The sequence below is a fragment of the Xenopus laevis genome, chromosome 5S, assembly GCF_017654675.1.
Source record: "Xenopus laevis strain J_2021 chromosome 5S, Xenopus_laevis_v10.1, whole genome shotgun sequence".
Lineage (NCBI taxonomy): Eukaryota > Metazoa > Chordata > Amphibia > Anura > Pipidae > Xenopus > Xenopus laevis.
In genome coordinates, this window is record NC_054380.1 from 102,568,805 (window position 1) to 102,580,318 (window position 11,514).

The 11,514-nt window shown below is 38.6% G+C and overlaps 1 protein-coding gene across 3 annotated transcripts in view; it reads right to left on the bottom strand.

Annotated features, from left to right (window-relative positions):
• Positions 1–11,514, bottom strand: part of schip1.S (schwannomin interacting protein 1 S homeolog) — a 212,173-nt gene that overhangs the window by 36,472 nt on the left and 164,187 nt on the right. The gene's annotated exons all lie outside the window — the stretch shown is intronic.

An 11,514-nucleotide genomic window follows, 5' to 3' on the forward strand; every position in this document is an offset into this window, starting at 1 on the left:
CAGTGAGAGCTGTGAAGATGTGGAATTCTCTCCCTGAATCAGTTGTACTTGCTGATACATTAGATAGCTTTAAGAAGGGGTTGGATGGCTTTTTAGCAAGGGGGGAATACAGGGTTATGGAAGATAGCTCATAGTACAGGTTGATTCAAGGACTGGTATCTTGGAGTCAGGAAGGACATTTTTTCCCCCTCTGAGGCAAATTGGAGAGGCTTCAGATGGGGTTATTGCCTTCCTCTGGATCAACAATTAGTTAGGCAGGTGAAATACAGACTTAAGGTTGAACTTGGATGTGTGTCTTTTTTCAATGTGTGTTTTTTCTATGTTACTTCTCAAAAGCCTTTTGGGCAAAGATATGTGTGTTTTGTTTTCTGCGTTTTATTGAACTGACAAAATACCAGGAAATGTCTTGCCATTGGGGGTGCTGAAGATACCAAATGGGGAATGGCATTTTTGTGCGATTGCATGATTTCAGTATTTTTCCTGCACCAATTCTGAACTCAGCACTATGACAAGGGATTTTATAAATTAAGGAAAGGTCTTCCAATGTAATTTTTTCAGAAATTTATCCTGTGCCAGCAGGAGCTTAGGGAGCTAAGAGCATGGCTAAAGTCTTTGTGTAGGAAAGAATGGTTTCAGTTCCTAGAGCACTATAGTAAAGAATGGCCAAAAGGCTTGAGCAATATTTCAATTCGGTTGGGGTGGGGTGAGTTACAGTATTATGGAGAAGCTAGTGTAGACTGAACAGTGGCGTTAATAAGGGGCTATGGGGGAGGAGTAAGTTGCATATAGTATAAGGTTAGAGACAGACGATCGAGACAAGGAGAGCCCTGCTGCCCCCTTATTCTGAAGACAAGGCAGATTTTGGCATGAAATGCTAAATGTTGCATAACAGTGCCAAAAGCTGCTGTGTCTACCTGCACCCAAGCAGTTAAAAACTGTCTAACAGTAACTACAGTTCTATCTGTAATGTAAATAATTGAGGGAAAAGTAATAACCTCATTAGTAGCACGGAGACCTGGTGGGATGAAACAAATGACTGGGCTCTGAATTTAATTGGTTACACCCTTAGAAGAAACTAGGGATGCACCGAATCCAGGATTCGGCCTTTTTCAGCAGGATTCGGATTCGGCCGAATCCTTTTGCCCGGCCGAACTGAATCCGAATCCTAATCTGCATATGCAAATTAGGGGCGGGGAGGGAAATTGCGTAACTTTTTGTCAGAAAACAAGGAAGTAAAAAATGTTTTCCCCTTCCCACCCTTAATTTACATATGTTCGGTATTCGGCCAAATCTTTCGTGAAGGATTCGGGGGTTCGGCCGAATCCAAAAAAGTGGATTCGGTGAATCCCTAGAAGAAACAGAGGGTTTAAAAAGGGCAGAGGTTATGTAAAGCATAATTTGGCTTGACAAAGGGGTTCTACTCCCCGAAACGTTGCATCGCACTCCGCATTGAAATAAATTTTTGAAGATTTTTCACAGTCCTGTGTGCCGTTGGAATTCCTTTGCTGTAAGCAAGAATTAAAGCCATTGCTAAAGAAATTACCAGGGATAGCAATGGGGAGGGTGTGGAATCCCATTGGGTAGAGATCTTGGATGGTTACAAAAGAAAATTATTATTGGTGTAGGCTACAAACTGCCCAGTGAGGAGTAAGGAGTATAAGCTATTATTACAAATCGAACAAGCTTCACGACTAGATCAGGTTGTTATTATGGGTCTTCATTTATCCACCCGTCAGTGACTGGAGTAATGGGATTTCTAAATGTCCAAAGAAAACAGGTTTGTAAAAGAAAACAGGTTTGTAAATATGTGAAATAACTTTTTTATTGCCAGTAAAAGATTCTCTTTTGGACTTGGTAATAACTAATAAAACCAAATTCATCTATAGCATTTGCACGGGTGAGCATTTAGTTTAGTGACCATAACATGGTCTCCTTTGAGATTATGTTACAGAGACAATTCTACAAGGGTGTAACTAAAACACTAAAGGATTTATTTACAATGCTCCACACAGTGTGCAAAGTGCAAAAAGAACATAACTGGCCACAGGCCTCTGTGTTTCCTTTTGAATGTATTCATAAGGGGTTGGTATGGCAAGGCACATAGATGTCTACATTTAAAGAGAAAAATCCTAGTGTAAAACCAATAAATGTATTCTCATGCTCATGCCCCAGATCTACAGCTCGAGGTGGAGGTATCCAACCAAAGGAGAAAATCGGCAGGCACTCACAGATCCCACAAACAGGCTTCTAAAAAACTTTATTTTAGAGCAAAAATAAATCAATACATAGCCAAAACGCATTTAATGAAGTGCAAGGTAGGAGCAGCGGAACGCACAACCCTTATCAGAGCAATGTCCTTACTGCCTGCCCTAAGGCAACTAAACTGGTAAAAGGGAAGAAAAACTACAATGAAAGACTGTCAATTTTTGGGAAGTTTTCTCTGGAAAAAAGGTGCTTGCAAGTGGATGGACTAGTCATGGGAATGGGGCAGCTAGGATATGTAGGTGGCCCAAGTCAGGGTGTCTCGAGGGTAATAGCGTGGAAAAGGGCTAATTAGGGGAGGAGGGTGTGGCTTGGACACCCTCACATGTAGGTCCAGCTCTGATGGGGAGGCTGTGGAATGACCTGCTGGGTCATGTTGTGATGGCAGACTCTACTGAGGCCCTTAGTGGCTTGGATGATTTCTTGATGAAGCATAACATACCTCCCAAAGTTTAGGAAACAGAAAGAGAGCCAAAAATGTTTTTTAATTTATTACAGTTTTGCAAATTAAGGTGAATTGCCCTTTAAGCTGTGAGTCTTCTTATCTTATCAAACTGTTACAAAAGAATGTTAAGTATCTATTCTGGGCTGTCTGCCAAGACCCAATTAAGTTAGAAACTTTGTATCTGTTTCTGGCTGTTCAGTGCAGCAGATCAAAGAGAAACTCTGGATTTATCAGTACAAATCTGTGACAGCGGGTTGAGCTGTCAAAAACAGGAATGTCCCGCTCAATGCTTAAGTGATGTTAAAATCTACTGTTATATATGTTAATAGTTATACTGTATATAGTTTATTTCTAGTGTATAGTTTGGTCTGTGTGTGTGTGATATATACATATACACACACACACACACACACATATATAGACACACACACACACACACACACACACACACACGCGTATTTTTTTTAACCCAAATTAACCATGTAACCGAGAAATGTAGGGTCTATACCTCGGACTCTCTTGCCAGCTATGTAAAACCTACATATTTTGCAGTTAATAGGTTAAACACCAATACAGCTCTAGAGCTATAAGAGATCTCTGAATACATCAGGGTATTTTAGGTTTTGCATCTGCTGTGTTGCTCCTGTACAGCAAAGCAACTGTGTAATTATGGAAGTTATTAAAATGCAAATGCATAGTTCGCTTATTAAGAAATAAGTATGTGTGATGAGCAGAACAATGTCTGCATTCAGCATAAATTATTCAGGGAAAAAATGTTCCTTTGCAGGATGCTCAAACAGGAAACGCCAAGAATGAGGATAGGAGCAAATAATCGTTAACAAACACTTTTAAAATCTAAGCTTAGTATTGCCCTCAAAATGTAAGGCAGCAAGTGTGACAGGCGTTTTCTTGTCTGATTCTATTATAATTTTTCTTGTCTAGAAGGAATTTTGGGAAAGCATTTTATCAACTAGACTTGCAGAAATGGCCCGCTAATATCAAAACATGAAATGATAGAGGACTATGAGTAAGTGTCTGATTTATTTCATGACAGTGTGCTTATCTAAGCATAATGAGTGCATGGTTTGCTTCACCAAATAGCCCATAACAAGTCTGTTCTATGTTAAAATGATAAACTTCCTAAACACAGCAGCTTTAGGAACCAAAAACACAACGATGGTCACGGTCACTATACCATTTTGTTTAAGGAAATATAAACTTTAAGAATATTTAAAGTAAAATTGCTCCTTCTATTCTGGTATTGTTTTTGTAAGTAATTTTGCAAGTCTACAAGATAAAAAGAAACAGTATATGTACAGTAAGTACAGTATTTATTGTACATCGCTGCAGAATATGTTGTGACAACAGTTGGTCAGTTTTCCAGCTGTCGGGGGCAAGTGCAGGAAGAAAGAGAACAGTTCTGATATCGCTCTCTTTATGAAAGAATTTCTTCATGAGTGGATTTCAGGATCCAAGGTTAAGAAACAGCAAGTGTGGCATCAAAATTGGATATGGAATTTAAAAGCAGGTTATTATGAAAGCTCTAGGCCACCAGACTAAGTCATGCAACCCAGGGCTGTGGAGTCAGTACATAAATACTTTAACTCGGACTCCTCAGGTTTTGGTACCTTTGTTTTTTAAGAAATACACAACATAACAAGGCAATTTATTACTGCCAAAGCTCAGCAATTTTAAGTTTTAATTACAATTTAAAGTTATTAGAAGTTGGAGTAGATACATTTTTTTGACTCCAACTCCAAATACCCCAAATTGCTTCCGACTCTACATTTCTGGTGCAACCTTCACAGACTTACCCTATTTTTGGTGGCATTTAATACTGAGCAACAGTGAACTTAACATACAGCATACACGGATACTGTGAAATCAAGCATAAAATGTTACAGCAAACCTCCTAGCATAAAACAGTACAGCAAATTCAGAATAAACCCTTTACAGACACCCCAACACTACACTACACAGTGGGGCCCATGAGACAGTGAACTGGAGCTCTCATTGTATAAGTTTATTGCATAAAGGTGGCCATACACAACCAGAGCTGCTTGTTTGGGAAATTCGGAATACAAGCAAATCTGGGCCCAATTTGGCTCATACAATCCTAGTACAGTGAGCCTTCTAAGACCCAATGTGGTTTTCAAACCTGACTGATATCTGCCTGATTTTTGGCCCTGCCCCCTGATGCGCCCAATTCAAGTGCCAATAAGCTTTTATAGGCCAATGCATAGCTTACTCTTATAACCTTCATTATTAATGCTTTAACTTGGACAGAATAGTAAAGACCTACAGAGTTTCAGCTGATGTGGCACCATTTGACCAGATGCTGAGGGAAAGTAGGAAAAGCACTCCGGTGCCTCTGTAGAGGCGGATAGGTTGGAAAACGTCAGCAAGACATTCTCCTGAACATCACTGTTAATGTGTTGGCAAATGAACAGGTGTCTGGCTCATTTATAATGCTGGCTCATGGGCATGGCTAGTAATACAGATTTAGATTACAGCTTTTCCCCAGGAAAAAAAGAAAACCCACACAACCCCCCCCCCCAAGAAACACCCTCAAGCATCTCAGATTATAATAACATGTGTCGCCGATTTTTCCTGAGACAATGGGCAACATTATTTGTAGATTTCTTATGCTAAATTCAGTGGGAAACCTGGGTTTCATTCTTGCCCTCTAATTGATATGCTTCATGTCTTTATTCCATTCTGTAATAAACTAAGAACAAGCCAGGAGAAATTACCCAGTATGGAGTAGGACTATTACAAAGAATATAAAAATGATTCTGTTTGGTTTTACTACAAGACAGAAATATAATAGGAACCCTGTGGCTCATTTATTTTCTTCTTAATGGCACTGCATTAGCAAATATCACCCTGGTGCTAGTATGTGAACTATATTGTCACTGCAGAATTAATGGTTAAAAATTATAATAATGATAATCTAAATCTAAATTCTGTACAGTAACAGAGGAAAGCACTGAAGAGCAGAGTTCATTCTAACAACTCTGAGACTGCAGTACCACCTGCTGGCCATGCATTGTCATTAGCATTAAGGGTGTAATTCAATAACGGATTTGTGTATATAGGAAGATGAACTCAAAAAACTTCCAAACTAATTACATGTGCTTGATTTGAAGCAACCACAAAGAACTGTAATAAATCAATCCAGCGGAGTCAGTAGTAAATAATTGCTCTAACTGGTTATGGCCCACTGCACAAAATCTCTAATTTATGGGACATGCAGCAATTTAAATCATGGGGTGTAATCTAGCAATATGCCAGAGATCCTTCCCAAATAGCAGTGGGTAGCAAAAGCAATAAAGCAGTGAATCTTGGGTGTTTCATTAAAGGAACAGTAAAACCTGACAATAAGGGGCAGATTTACATAGGGTCGAATATCGAGGGTTAATTAAGGATTTACCGCAAATAGTTTGATCGAATGATCGAACGAAAAATCGTTCGATCGAACGATTAAATCCTTCAAATCAAAAAAATATTAGAAAGCATATGGGGACCTTCCCCATAGGCTAACATTGCACTTCGGTAGGTTTTAGGTGGCAAAGTAGGGGGTCGAAGTTTTTTTTAGTTTGAATCGTTCGATTCAAAGTCGTAGTCGAAGGTCGAAGTAGCCAATGAGATGGTCTAAGTAGCCAAAAAAAACATTTGAAATTCAACGTTTTTTTTATTCTATTCCTTCACTCGAGCTAAGTAAATGGGCCCCTAAAAGTCTTTTAAAAATGACAATATAATATACTGTCGGATCAGCCCGATATTGCCCACCTCAAGGTGGGCATATCGGGGGGAGATCCGCTCGTTTGGCGACATAGCCAAACGAGCGGATCTCTCAGTGTATGACCACCTTAAGCTATATCAAGCTTTTCTTGAATCTGCAATAACCATGGTTAAAAGGGGGTTGTTCACCTTCCAAACCTTTTTTCTCCCACTTTTTAATTAAGATTTCAGTTCCCCAGAAAATTACTTTCTATTTGTGACCATTTTTGTAATACAGGTAATGAAGTTTAAAGTTTAATTTTTTACCTTCTTAGAGGATTCTAAAACAGCTCTTGGAGGGGGGCACTGTGCTAAATGATACATATATTTATACATTTCATATATTGGCCCTGCTGAGCAGATTTCCAGAGTTTTTAATCAAGTAAATTAAAGGGGACCTGTCGCCCTATGAAAAATTTCCGCATCTGATTTTATAGTGTTAAGGTGGTTATACACGGGCCAATAAAAGCTGCCGACAGACCATGTCGACATCGCCAAACGAGCGGATCTCTCCGTGTATGGCCACCTTTAGTCAAGCTAAATAAACTTAACTTACACTAAATAAATTATTTAAATCGTGTTTCTTTTAGTTTTGGAATTCACAATCACAGCAAGCAGGCAATTTGCGAAAAGTATTATTAAAGGAACAGTAACATCAAAAAATAAGTGATGTAGTGTTGCTCTGCACTGGTAAAATAGGTATGTTTGCTTCAGAAACACAACTATAAAATATACTATTGAAAAAAGTCCTTATTAACTTAACTGAACCCTGAACAACCCCTTTAATGATACACAATTATACATATATGAGGATATTTTAAAATAATTTGTATTCCTTCATAAAATAGCTATACCCTGTCATGACATTACATCAGAACCAGGTGCATCCTGCATTCATAACAGTTTCTGTGAACCATGTTGTCCATGATTAGGAGATTACGCTGAAACCTCTCCATGCCACAGAATTAGTTTATAAGTTATTTTATCCACTATTCCTTCCCACTATTATTCCAGGTGTTCCAGCCCATTCTGTGTATTGTTTCTCAGCAAGCATTAAATTTCCTGCGTGGCTTTCTTCCTGTTATTAAGTGTCAGAGCACAAAACCATAAAAGTGCACACATAAAATAATGTTGTTAAAAGTGGTGTTTTGTAATAGCAACTCTTTGGAAAATAAAAAAAACTGTCCCTTATGTAAAGATTATGTTGTTCAACTAGTGGCCCAGGACAAAAAGTGCAATTTTGCATTTGTTTTAAATGGCATTTTCACTGCTCAAAGCTCCATAGATTCATTAGCGTAACATCATCAGTTTAATAAAATTTACCTACAAACATGGTATATACTGTAGATTAAAGGAGAAGGAAATACTGAAGCAGTTTATTGCCAATAGATTAGCCACAATAGTGCAAGCTATAACACTATATTTATTCTGCAGAAAGCTTTACCATACCCGAGTAAACAGCTCTAGAAGCTCTCTCTGTTTGAGAGCTGCCATATTTGCTTTGGGTGACATCACTCCTGCCTGAGACTCCCTGATCACTAATAGCTCTGGGCTCAGATTACAGCAGGGAGGGGAGGAGGGAAAAGGGAGGGGGAGACAGGAGGAAACTGAGCATGCTCAAGACCTAGCCCTAGAGGTTTATGCTGAAAACAGGAAGTCTGATACAGAAGTCCATGTGTACACAATAGAAGTAAAGAAATGCTGTGTTTCTTTTGACAGAGGACTCAGATCAGCACTACTTTAAGGGTTAACTGGTTATATAGACCTTTCTGATAAAGCTTACTTAATTTTAGCCTTTCCTTCTCCTTTAAGTGGACCCTGAAAATCACTGGTCTATACCCTCACTGATTCACTGCATATTCTACCGAATATAAATTTGCTACAAATCTTTTTAAGTAATTAATAAGCAGGTTGTAAGATACCACACGCAATAACAGTAGAATTGTAATATATCTCTGCAGAATAAGCAAAATGTAAAGTGGAACCCACACTTGGTATACCCCTCATGCCCTCTCCCAAAGTACATTGTCCAGACTTCCAAAAGGTGCACCAAACAACACAAACAGCAAACCTAACTGATTGTATTTAAAGGCACAGTTCTGGTTCTGGAGAGATGTTCAGCAGATTTTAAAGACATCTGATGTTTAATAAAACTCACCGATTGTGAATGATGAAATGCATTTCGGTTTCTGGAATTGGTGTTTGTCATTTCTACCGGTAACGTCTTTACTTCCACAAAATCCCATAAATCTGTCTTGCACTTCAGATGTAATCCTTGGATTCATTACTTTCGGTTAGTGTAGTCATTCAAATGTACAATCATTATTGCTCTGAGGCATGAGATCACTTTTTCCATTCCTTGTAAACTTTGGCCAATCTCCACCCTGGCCAAAGTGCACCACAGATGAGATGACAGGTAAAATAAATCCCATTAGGATAGGATGCCCAAAAGGTAGATCAGGATCTGCCAGTAGACCTTTAACTGGTGATCAGTAGATCTCAAGACATTGTCAACAAACAGCTTGACTAAATCACCCTCCTGTTTCATGCTTTTCATTCAGATATTTATTATGTTAAGGTTATATAGGAAATTTATGTTTGTTAAATATAGCAATATAAATCTCTCATAAATCAATATAATATTTAAGTAATATTTTCCATGGAGCAGAATGCTAACAATGGTTTAATGGATGTAGATCATAATGGGACATCACTAAAAGTAGACCTCTCATTAGTAAAGTAGGGGCACTCCTGGTTAGGACATTACTAAAATACATTTATTAATATATGATTGCAATTTACTTTTTTTATACTGATAATTGTGCTAGTTTATAAAATATATACAGTTACCTAAATTGCCTGAAAAGGGCATTTTAAAATGTTTCACACTCCCAATCTTCCTCTGGCACTGGGCCTATACAACATGCTACTATAGCAAGGAATAGCAATCTCCGACATGGATATGTTCTGTACATTAAGAAGGAAAGAAATCCAGATGAAATCTAGACAATCAAGCATATTTTAAAAACAGCGTAAAAAAGCAGTGCAAAATTAAAGCTTTAATTGCATTTTTTATAACGTGCCCTGCCACAATTGGCGAAGGTTGCTTGTTTGTTGACCCGGCCAAAAAAGAGATATGTGTATATAGTCAACTTTGGCTATGTAAAATGAGCTTTCCCTTTTCTACCACAGCTACATTTCTCTCAGAATTATTTTTAGTTATTATGAAAGCCTAAAAAAATATCTTTTTTTACTAGCGTTTAAATCATATACACAGAATCCATAACTATGTGTTCGCTTCAATATACTCTCATAATGACAAACCAGACATTTTATTTATAGCGGTATCAAGGAAATTACAGTGTATTTCCTTCTCTGAAGATCTAAAATTGTGTCTTTCCTTTGCTAAATTTAGGAAAAGGAGAAGTAAAGTTGCCAGCAAATATAAGCAGACGGGCTCACCTTCCAGATAAACAAGCAAGTGTGACAAGAGGTATCCATAGGGCTAACAGTGACAATGATAATTTCGAGCAGGGCTGTCCAACTGGAGGCCTGTGGGTCGGCGGTGGCCCTACTACATGTAATAACTTGGACAGCACTGATTTACAGTATTGGCAGGTTATAATTGTACCCTATATAAAAGCAGTTGTTCACCTTCAAACTCTTTTTTCAGTTCACTTGGTTTCAGATTCAGTTTTTCTAATATTGAAGTGTAAAATTAAATTTTTCAACTTCTAAAGCAGCTGGAGGGGGGGGGGTCGCTGACTCGTTTAGCAGTTTCAAATTGATACATTTAGTTGATACATTTGTTATCTATGGTCCTGCTGAGCAGAATCCCAGAGTTTCATTAAAAGCAGCTGTTCAAATTGATACAATAGTTGCTAATATTCCACAGATACTGCTGAGAAATGTATCAACTGATCGTATCAACTAAATGTGGCAAATCGGAACAGTTCAGAATCTGCTCCTGGATCACTGAGCTGCCGGTCTGAAACACCAGAGACAAGAACATTAAACTTTAAACTTAAATTTTGGGAAAATAGCAAAAACTCAAAGATGGAAAGCAATTTAAAAAAAAGTCTTTGTTTATGGTAAACACAACTGAAGTGAAAAAAGTGTTTGGAAGGTGAACAACCACTTTACCAATTACATGGGAATATCAAGCACATTCAGCAATCCGATAGCAAACAGAAATCTGTCCTGGCTTAATCCACAGCTGCAGATCACACACAGGTAAAGAGGATGTCTTCATCAAGGGACATGTGTAAGCTATGCAATGCCCACAGATGCAGTTCTTACCTGATGGTTCTGCATGAGCCCATATTGTGATACAATCATTGGCATGGATGCTAGAAAATAAGATGGCCAATGTGCAGTCAGATTGGAAAAAATCTGCTCATTTGGCATCCTCACCTCTATGCTGTGCAGTATTTGTTGTTGCAAGGACTTACTGCAAGAGCACAAGCCTCTTCTGCCATTTTATTATAGCAGCATGAAGTGTACATGATACAGATTACTACAGAAGGAGAAAGGCAGAGAATCTGCTACCCATTCTGCAGGCAAAATACAACTGTCATGTGACACACTCATAAATACAGAGAGGCAGGTACAACTGCCTTAAGATACCTATACGGCATGTATCAACAACCCAAACAGCAATATATAGTAAGTAAATCTAGTCCAGGTACCTGTCATGGAAAATAAGGTTCAACTATCTGTTGTAGTTACACCTACCATGGCCGATAAGTCACCGCATATCGAATTATAACAAAAATGCCTACATTGTTCACATATTCACACCTCAGACAAACTGCTAGAGAGGCACAGTATGAACAGTTCATCTTAGAGGGATACTTATAGGTTTCCCTGTCTCCTGCTGTTTTCTACCTGCCTTATGCTCCCTGTGTGTGCTATATTCTGCCTGCCCTATGCCTCTTGTGTGTGCCATACTCTGCCTGCCTTATGCTCCCTGTGTGTGCCATACTCTGCCTGTGGGATGTGCGCTTGTAGGGTTTATTCTGGGG